Source organism: Suricata suricatta, chromosome 2 (genome assembly GCF_006229205.1).
Source record: "Suricata suricatta isolate VVHF042 chromosome 2, meerkat_22Aug2017_6uvM2_HiC, whole genome shotgun sequence".
NCBI lineage: Eukaryota > Metazoa > Chordata > Mammalia > Carnivora > Herpestidae > Suricata > Suricata suricatta.
In genome coordinates, this window is record NC_043701.1 from 56,695,478 (window position 1) to 56,705,758 (window position 10,281).

The window sequence follows — 10,281 nt, forward strand, 5'->3', positions numbered from 1 at the left end:
CATGGTAGTTCAATTACTACCATACCTTGAAGTGTACATATTTAGATCAAGTGATTTTTTTATCCATCGAGAGTACAGTTATATATTTGCAAGATGTAACTGAATATTTGCAACAGTTTTGTTCGTTCCTGTCTCTTGATCGAGTTTTTAAGTTCTGTAAGGAAGTAGAAACCTAAAGATGCTAGTTCCTGTTCTTATCACGGCAAGCAAGACCTACAAATGTTGCCCTAAACAGTCTTTGGTACCTGGTGAAATTAGGTAGATCAAACCAATTGTGCAAGAATGGAAACTTTATACCTTCCCCAAGCTCTGTGCTTCATATGGGAAGAGAATCAAATACTAAGCAGAAGGATTTGAAATTCATCCTCTGATACTGAGAAGTTTGGTCCACGTGTTGGAGCCTGCTTTTGGTCAAGCTCTTTTTACATCTTGTCTCACTGAATCATCATCATGACTTCAAGATGCAGATATACTGATTGGCATTTGTCAAGGATGTAAATGGAGGCTCAGAGAAGTGGTTAGAACTTACTGCAGATCACAGTACTAGTATGGGGCAGAAGCACACTTTTAATCCAAGTCTCTCTGAACACTAGGTTATTCTGTAATACTTCCCCATGGAGTCAAGAATCCTCCATCCTGGTTAACTGAAATTATTCTCAAGAAATAAATTACTTAGTTCTTGTCTGTGTAGCCAATGAGTCAGACTAAAGGCCACTATAGTTGGCTGGACTTGTTTTTTAGGTGCTGTATGGAGGCTGTAAGAATAATAAAAAGCAGTCAAAAATAATTTTAACAGCAAGGCACAAGGACAACTGGTTTTATCACCCTGTTTTATAAACCCATTGAATCTCTACACAGCCAAACAAACTGACCAGGACAGACACTCTGTGTCTTTTGTACATATCTGAAGCATGTGTACTTTCTCTGCCATGCACATAATGTGTAGTCCACACTAAAATCACCCATGACTATTTGGATCAAGTACCAATCTTAAGAAGTAGGTGTAAAAAGGAAAGAAACCAAACAAACCCTTCAGTTTATTGTTTTACCTATTATACCTCTCCATCTGATATAGCCAATATTGTTCGTGACATTTATTGCTTGAAACAAAATGAGTTATTCAGATGTTGACCAAATTAAAGTAATTTGGGTCTATTGGTACAAAGAAGAAAGGAAGTTGTGCCCATAATGAACACATACCATGTTCTTGAAACAGGGCATGAGGTGAGAATTCTATACTTCAGGCTCACATCTATATGTAAAAGTAGAGTCTTTTGTTGTTTTAAAAGAAATGATTTTTATCTTACCTCTGCTTTCTTAAAGGATAATGTTTAGTGTGTGACAAAAAGACATAGAGAAATAGCAGTACTCTCTCTGAGAGTAGTTTGCCACTAAAAGTTGGCTTTCAATAACTTATTAGAGAAACATGGAAGAAAGGCCAGATGTTGAGTCTTGAATACATAATGGAGAATCCCATTGCTCCCTCCAGTCAGAGAGCAAGATTGAGCCAGATTTAAAGCCTGTGGGAGAGAGCCAGGGGGGTCAAGGCACAGGGAGGTCTGGCCTGGAGAGCCTGGATGATGATGACAGGATAGAGGAAATATCTGAACAGAGCAGATACACCCTAAACAGTCATCATACATTTAGCATCTCTATTTGGGACGACCTCTTCTTATTAAAACACTCAGGCTCTCTGGGGAAGCTTGTAGACTCGGGAGAGGTATTGCTTTGTTCTAGACCAAAGTCTGAACTGTTACTTGAGGGTCACTGGGAATATATTACAAGGGCATCATCTGTTCCAATGTTTTCATAATTTCCCCCTATTCAGTGCTGACCACGATAAAACCGAGACAGAAAGGTAATGACTAGAGAGAAAAGAAAACAGCTAGCTATTATTACCTTGCTCATTTGATGGATACAAACCACAGTATCAGATATTTATGGCCACAAAACATGTACTTTGCTCAAGATTTTCCATATTTATTTTCCCTGCAATGTCAGTTTATTAAAAATCCACTTCTCCAAATTTATATGTAGATCCATAAGGACTCTGAATGTTAAGATTAGGTGTAAAAAATATCATTATGTGCAAACACTGTCTCTCCTTTCCTTAGGAGAAGGAGAAAACTATTTTCCTATAAGTATATTAAGATTAGAGCTAGTTGTCTTGAGCCAGTTACAGTTTTATGGAACAACCACTGATGAGAAGGGAGAATTTTGGTGCCCAAAACATGTGATGCTGCTGGATTCCAAGGATGCTATTGCAACCTTGGACTCTGATAAATGTGGACATGGTCAGATTTGAGAATACTGAATTCCGATAATCCACCAGTCTAGATGAAGAGGGCATTAGCCTGAGGAAAGTAAGACTCTTTGCAATGAAAACATAATCAATCTCTTTGGTCATTGATAGAGTAAATTACCAGATATTAATTTCCAAATTTCAACTTATTTGTAAACAGGCCTGAACTTCTCTGGAATATTCTGTTGAGGCCAAAGACCAGAGGGAAAACTAGGTCAATCTCTTGAAAACAAGCAAACAAACAAATACATTCCTGGCGATGACAAAATATAGAAGAAGCATTTTCTTTCAACTCTAAGCAAACATATGCAGAAGAGATTTGGCCATTGGAAAAATAACCTTATTCAGATTCATAATTGCTTAAGATCCTTGAACGGTCTTTAGTATGTACAAAGAAAACAGTGGGGGAAGTATAAAAATTTTAGAAACCACTTGAAGTCCCCTTAGTTGAGGTTATTACTATTACAATTTGAGATGTTAAATGCAAAGCAAATGTACCATGATGGGATAAATACTCAGCTATCATGTAATTGTTCCAAAAATTAAGAGAGATTGATTTATCTGTAAATGAAGAAACCATGATGACTGGATAGCTTTTCTTGGTTTGTTTTTCATTTAAAAAATTATTGAGCTACATTCACTATAACTTTGGCTTATGGGAAGGAGAATCAGGGTGATCTGTGGCTCTGCCTGGAAATGCTTTTGGGTCACTTTCCTTACTCTCTTTTTATTCCTATACATTTGGCATTAATTGTGCTTAAGGGTTTGGAGGAGGCAGGAACCTGGAAGAGACAGTAAGCTATATCACTCAATAAAGCATTCCCTGTTCAGCTTGATGCATGACCTTCTAAATCTTGGTGGAGTCTCTCTTAGAATAGCAAGGTCCATCTGCCCTGGAATAGCAGTAGCCACAGAATGACCAAGATGGAGACCTTCGAAAACCAGGCCACATGGGCAAACTCCCTTGATTGGGAAAAAATAGCTCAACCTTTAAAATTGGCCTGAGGAGCAGCAGATCCCCGATGTATTCTTCGAAGTTCTTTCCACCTTTAATTTAGATATTTCAAGGGAAATTTAATCCATATGTTTTGGATGCATTTGGACTTAACTCATAAATATGCTTCATCAAGGACTGCCAAGCTCTGCATTCACTAGAATCAAGTAGTTTCATGGGACAATAGTGCAGACGGAGGAAATTTGATATCCAAGAGTCCATCACCCAAACAAGGAAAAGAAACTCTCAGGTTCAAACCACTGTCTATAAATTATCTTAGAGCAGTAATTTACCCTGCACCACTGTCATGGTAAAACACAGCCACTTATGACTGTGTGGGGTGCATACAAATGCACATACAATAGATATATGTCCTTTCCCAGAGAAATATCACAACACATGGTCTTTCTTGTCAGTAGTTCTGGAAAAGTTAAAAACTGTAAGAGTGAAACAGATTTCTACCTATTCCTGCAGCTTTTAAACATCCATATAGACTCTTTCTTCTTTCTCTGTCTCTCACTTTTTGTCTCATGTTCTCTCTTTGTCTCTGTCACATACACAAGACCACTATGGGGACTCTGTCAGGTCATAGCCTGAGAATCTCTTTACCTTCTGTGTGTCTCTAACTGGCTAGACAATTTCGACCAACTTTATTTTCTTAAGTGTGTATTTGTAAAACAACATTTTCCCAATATAAAATGATATTACATTAGTGAATGGGCTTTTTTTTTTTTACAAACTAAATCTTCTTCCTTCTGAGATTATTTTATGACTTCCCAGGGGCCTGTGGCCTATGGGTTAAGGATCCCTGTGTATTCACTGCTTGGAATAATGTGAAGGACAGTGGGTCAGTGAAAATAGTCTTACAGTCCCTCCCCATCATATATGAATTTGTTTCTGGTTATATGTTTTAAATTCAAAATGAACAGCTTCTATATACTTTTAAACAACGGCTATCTTTCAGGAAAGTATGTGATTTTAATATTCTCTGTCATAACATCTGTGTTGAGGAATTTTCAGGGGAGAGATCAGGGAATTTGTGGCCCATGTCCAAATCAGTTCAAATTTCTTGTGCCAATGGCACTGAATACCTCAAAGGATCTGAGGGCATCTAACAACCAAATACATTTAAGGTATTAGAGAGAAGCCTCTGGTGTGGTTGCTATCTGCACAGTCTCATATTATAGAAAGTGAGAGGGGAGAGAGTTGTGCAGGGCGATGTGTCAGATGGGATTCCAGGATTCACACTCAGATTTCAGTGAGGACTGACAGCAGTGTCACCTTGGACCAAGCCCATCCATGCAAGGTTCAATAGGCCATACTCCCTCAGCATTTCTTATCCAAGAGAGCACAGTAGTAACCATGATGTCTTTTGGATCAAAAGTATGATGAAAAAGATGAATAATGATCAGACTGGGCAACTAGGTGATAACATAAAATATTATATAACTACCTCTTAAACCACACAGCATTTTAGATTTTTTGACTTATGCAAAAGAACATTACATTGTTTTCCCTTCGTGAGAGTGGACTATACATTTGCTATTTGCCAGATAGAGTAAGACAAGCAGGTTCCAAAAGACATGACTCAATTCAGATTATTCTTCTTTTCTGCAGGTGGAATATGATGTCAAGGGATGCTCATTTTCCTCCACTGTGCACTTTTACAGTGGAAAATGGCAATAGTGACTTTCTGTGGGGCCAGCATGGTAACTGCACTTTGCCTAAATTCTGCCTGGTGGATGTGGCGATTTACTGAGGAATAACAAGCTTTCAGGAAAAGAAACACGGAGACAAAAGATGAAAGGGGAAGGAGAAACCAAGTAAGTAAGGAATATTTACTAGTTTCCAACCAGTTGACAATCACCAAATCCCTCTCCTGGTTTCAGTGCAAGACAAATAGATTCACGAGGAAGGAATTGTACTTCTTAGGACTGGACTGAGGTAGTCTTGGACTAAGCAGCCAGCCCCGCTCAGAACCTTGGCAAACTTACTTGGGTTACTCCACCAGCCCTCTCTACCTCCTTCCCCACCCACAGCCTCCAGGCATCAAACTGCTTCGGAGCAGCTGGCCTCAGCCCTACCCTAAGCCACACAAAGCAGCATTCTCTCCCTCGCCATTTTCCTTCACTGGTGTGGGTGTCATCATCTTTGGCAATTACACTCCTGTTTCTTTCAAAGGGCAGTTTTAACTTTAATATACTCCTCTGTCTGCTAAAGTGAACGAGTAAGTGATTGATTTACCATGAAAGCTTGTTTGGCTTCTCAATCTTAATTTCCAAATGTTGCAACAATTCTTCAAGGTAGATAACGTAATTACCTCTAACTGTCTTTTTCATGTTTTAAATGTGACTGAGAGTGGTCTCCATTCAGCCTTGGGTAGGCCTCCCTTTTTAATCCTCAGAAATGCCCTAGATGGTTGAACAAGTGAGTATCCCTTGAAGTGAATGTCCCCAGAGAGAAGTTCTTATTAATTGTGATACAGTACAGTCTAAGCTGTAAGGCACTCCATTTAGTGTCAGCTGTCTCTCCCTTTTGAGACTTTCTGAAAAAGTGGGGCTTTCATGATGGAGGCAGAGAAAGAATTAGAAGGAAAAATGTCTGGGGAGTACTTAGCTCAGAAAAAAAAAATAGGAAAGCTGCAACCTGCTATCTCAACAGGGATATCAACACCATGAGCCAGGAACCATGATGGGAAGGATTTCATGGAAACCCATGTAACCTCATCCTGGTTTTATTCCCCTTGTGCCTGTATTGGGATCTGCAATTGAATCCTTGTCCTGAAGGAGATACTGGCGTTTGTCTATGGGAGCAGCACTGAGTAGAGAAAGCAAGACCATACCCCTCTGCACAGCCTGTCCAGTGAGAAACAGCACCCAAGGATGTACTCACAGTGGGCACCTTGGGAAGGCCAAGCAAGCCCTGAGCTAGAGAATCCAGTCAGGCTAAAAGAAGACTGAGCTGTGGGGTGTTAGGACTGTTAGTTTCATAACATGACTGTAGGAGAGTTGTTACCACACTAAAAGGAGGTGAAAGCCCAATACTTTGGGGAGATTAAAGAAACAACATGGTCAGAAGATAGCTAGTTACTTCTTATCTTCAATCTTGGAATATTTCAAGCCATGAAAGGTGGATAGCAGACAGTTAATGTGTATGTCTATCTGGAATCCATCCTTGTTCTTTTGGTAATAGCACTTTAATATTCCCTTTGGAAACCATCTCTTACTCTTGGCCCACTGCACTCTCAGCCTCGGTGTAGACAAGTTTCCTAAGCCTCAGTCAATCAGCTTTGCTTGGCCAAAGTGATTGGTACAGGCTTGAGAGTGTGAGCACTTTGGGATCAAAGAAAAAATTGTTTAGGACTGGTCGGAGCTGTTGGCAAAGAAATCCTCTGTTCCCCCTGGACTTGCATGTGTGATGATGAAAGTCTGAAGTTTCAGGGACGAGGAGAGGCAAAGCTGCGTTCCAATGACACCCCATGAGTTCCTGCATCAACAGTGCTCCTGGATTTGTCAGCTAATTGATCAGATATATTTCCCTTTCTGTTTCAGCTGGTGGCAGTTGGTTTCCCATCACTTGCTTCTAGAGATCTTGACTTATATAGAAGAACATCAAGTTTTTTAAAAGGTGGGGGAGGGACTTACACAAAAAAGTGTGAAACTTAAAAAATGAGCAAGCAGGTTAATTTAACTAGAATAAGAGTCCATATAGGAGAGTAATGAGAAAACCATATGATCATTTCAGTAGATGTTGAAATGCATTGGACAGACTCCAACACCATATGTGATGTTTTTAAATAAAAGATTTAAGTAGAAATGGATGGCTACTTCCTTATCATAATCAGGAACTCTATTTTAAACAGCATACTTAGTGATGAAATAGTAAAGGCATTCTAATTAAAATTAGTCAAAAAACTGGGTAGGTAGCAGATAGATAGGTAGACCAATAATTTATAGATTTTATACTTGCACAAATTCTTGAAACAATTATATTTCTTCATTCATTCTTGGAACTTGACCAAATGGTTCTAAAGTTCCAAAAGCAAATGAAAGCCATTAAAAGATAATAGGAAAAATGTTAATACAACAATACAAGTAGTATATTAGTGGTATAAAAATTGATGAATCAATGAATGTAGTTTATGAAATTGATGATTTGGCAGGAAATGAAGTGAATTTTTATTTATTAAGTATTTAACATTTAGCTGATCTTGGAATGGCTACTAAGTTTTTAACATTAAAAACAATAGAAAAAAAAAGAAGAAAAAGTAGAAGGGATATTACCCAGGAAATGATTAGCTGGTTACCTAGACTATACATAACACATTCCAGGAAAACATAAAGACAAATATCAAACATAGGGGGAAATACAATATTCTTTATGATAAACATATTACATATGTTTGTATGTTACCTTTTTTTCCCCATTCAACAAGGAAAATACTTATTTACTAACAGAATCGTAACTAGAAGTGATAGTTTGATCATTCTCACGGCAAGAAATAAGGTGCAAATGGGAGCCATGGGAAACAGGCACTCCTTTAAGCTGCCAATGGGAAAGCAAATTTAAATCTTTCCAGAAAAGAATCAGCTCCTAAGTGTCAAGAACCTTAAAGAGTTCAGACTTTTTGACTAAGTGATTCTACTCCAGGATGCATCCCAAGGATGCAATCAGAGGTATAAACACACCAGTAAGAAAAAGATTGTTCAGAGCAGCTTTATGTAAAACAACAAACATTGCCTAACTGAATAAGTAAATTTGAATACAATCATTTTAATTTTTTAAAAATCACAAAGCTATTTTCTTTAATTAAAAAAAATTTTTTGAGAGAGAGAGACAGAGACAGAATATGAGCAGGGGAGAGGCAGATTGCGAGGGAGACACAAAGCCTGACATGGGGCTTGAACTCATGAAATGCAAAATCATGACCCGAGCCTAAGTTGAACACTTAACCAACTGAGACACCCAGGCACACTAAAAGATATTTTCTAACAACTTTTGAAAATGATGAGTTTTTGAACATTCTAAAGACTGCAATCTGTTTAAAGTAGGTGATGCATTTATGGATTGTTTTTATTACTGATAAAAGTTTATTTTAGTTCGATTTTTTTTGTATTAAAGGAAGGTCAGAAAGGAAAATGAAAGGCAAAATTGTAGTTAGTCGCTTTATATTATCTCCTACTAATAAAACAACTTAAAAGTGTCAGGAATTTTATTTCTTTAATCAAATTGTATATTGAATATGCATAACCATGTGAATTTTTATTGCATACATTTTTACTTTTAATAAATGGAATTTATTAAAGTACAATTGATGCAGTACCGATAGTTGTACTTTCATACATTTTATTTAAAGTTAGCCTCAAAGTTTGAGAGTTTTTTTCAGACACATAGTTTGAAAGAGGAGCACCAAGTCTAGCTGTGCATGAGTTATTTATGTGTTACTCTCACCGCCTTAACTCTAATGGTGTGAGAGGGGAATCATTCTTTTTCCGAAAGTCTCTTGGTAACCATGCTTAGACAACACCTAGGGGGAACAAATGCAAGATTTGTAACTTTGAAATCAGGTGCTGTTCTTATGCTTTTAAGTCTCTCTCTCTTATGTTTTTTATGTCTCTTTGTATCTGGCACCATATTAGGCATTCGTTCCATCAGTATGTGTAGGGGTAAAAGCCAAGTAAATACTTTGCCCTTTCTAGGCCTGTTTCATCATCTGTAAGATGAGGACTACGTGACACAATCAAGATAAAGCTGCTAAATGAGTGCCCACACACACTAAGCACTATGGACATTAGCTTTATTGACTCTCACGGGCATCCCTGGCTGACGGCAGAGCCACACTGCAGGTCATACAAGTCGAGGGGCATGGTGCCAACCTGTGGCTGGGCCCACTTCCCAAATGGTCTCCTCCCTTTGCCTGGGCTGTGTTTTACTTCAGAAGAGCATTACCTGGACATGCCCAGGGCAGAGGCATCCATCCAAGTAGTTCTAATGGTGTGCTACATGGTTTGAAATGTAGTTCTTTGTAGGCCTTGTGAATCACTGACTGATAGCAAAATAGGTAAGGGATTCCCACGCTTGTTGCACAGGTATTGTCTGTGACTCAAACACAAGGCCAACAAATATGAAGACAGTTCACACTCCCTGGTTGCCATTGTCAGTCATGCTTCATGATGGCCTAACATTTGGAATAGTCCAAAGTTTAGAATGTGCTGAATGAAACTGATAGGATATTGCCTAGCCTAGGGATCTTGCCTAGGGCCCTTTACTGCATGTAGCCTAGGGTTGGACTTTCATGGGGAGCTGACTGGTAGAGAAAAGGAAGGACTTTAATGTCTTCTGATTGATTAGATTTTTAAAGAAAGCTTTTGCTCATTTTCCAGGAACAAAGTACTTATAAAGCTAATCTTTAGACTGGCACCTTTGCTCACATTGTGTTTATTTTCCTAGATGTCCCTTTGTAAGATCTCAAACTGAGGCACTGTTTTTAGTTAGAGATTAAAACCATTTTCTGTGTCAAAATATAAATACCCAAGGGATGTTCAAATGATATACTATACCCTGTCTATTGTTTTTACCTCCCCCAGAGATTTCTGAGAGCAGGCCGACTGGAGGGAGTAGAGCTGGTCTCTGGACAAGAGGAAATGGTGAGAATACAGCCCACTACTCAGGAGGGAGGAAGAAAGGTGACTTAAGACCTTGCCCTTATCCTGGATAGCTGCCCCAGGCTGCCTCGGGTAGATCCTTCTGTCTGTATTCCCTCTCTGGGGCGTCCATTCCTTTCATCTTTGTCCCTTTGTGACCCATAGCAGAATGTTATTCTTCTTCCTTAAAAATGGATTTGTTTCCTTCATAAGACCTGTTGCTGGCATGTTTTGGTACCTGCATAGGCTAGAGTTAAGGAAGCAGAATAAAAGTTTCCCTGATGCTTGAATCATGTCTGTTTCAGAGGTAGAGTGGGGAAGGGCTTTGAGAGTTCCAAATT

At 38.8% G+C, this 10,281-nt stretch overlaps 1 long non-coding RNA gene across 1 annotated transcript in view; it reads left to right on the forward strand.

The window, feature by feature from the left end:
• Positions 1 to 9,948, forward strand: part of LOC115306295 — an 81,264-nt gene extending 71,316 nt beyond the window's left edge. Inside the window, exons 2-3 of the long non-coding RNA XR_003915298.1 lie at positions 4,914 to 5,119; positions 9,884 to 9,948. This is a non-coding gene — a long non-coding RNA (uncharacterized LOC115306295). The remainder of the gene's footprint in view (positions 1 to 4,913; positions 5,120 to 9,883) is intronic.
• Positions 9,949 to 10,281: the final 333 nt, after the last annotated feature.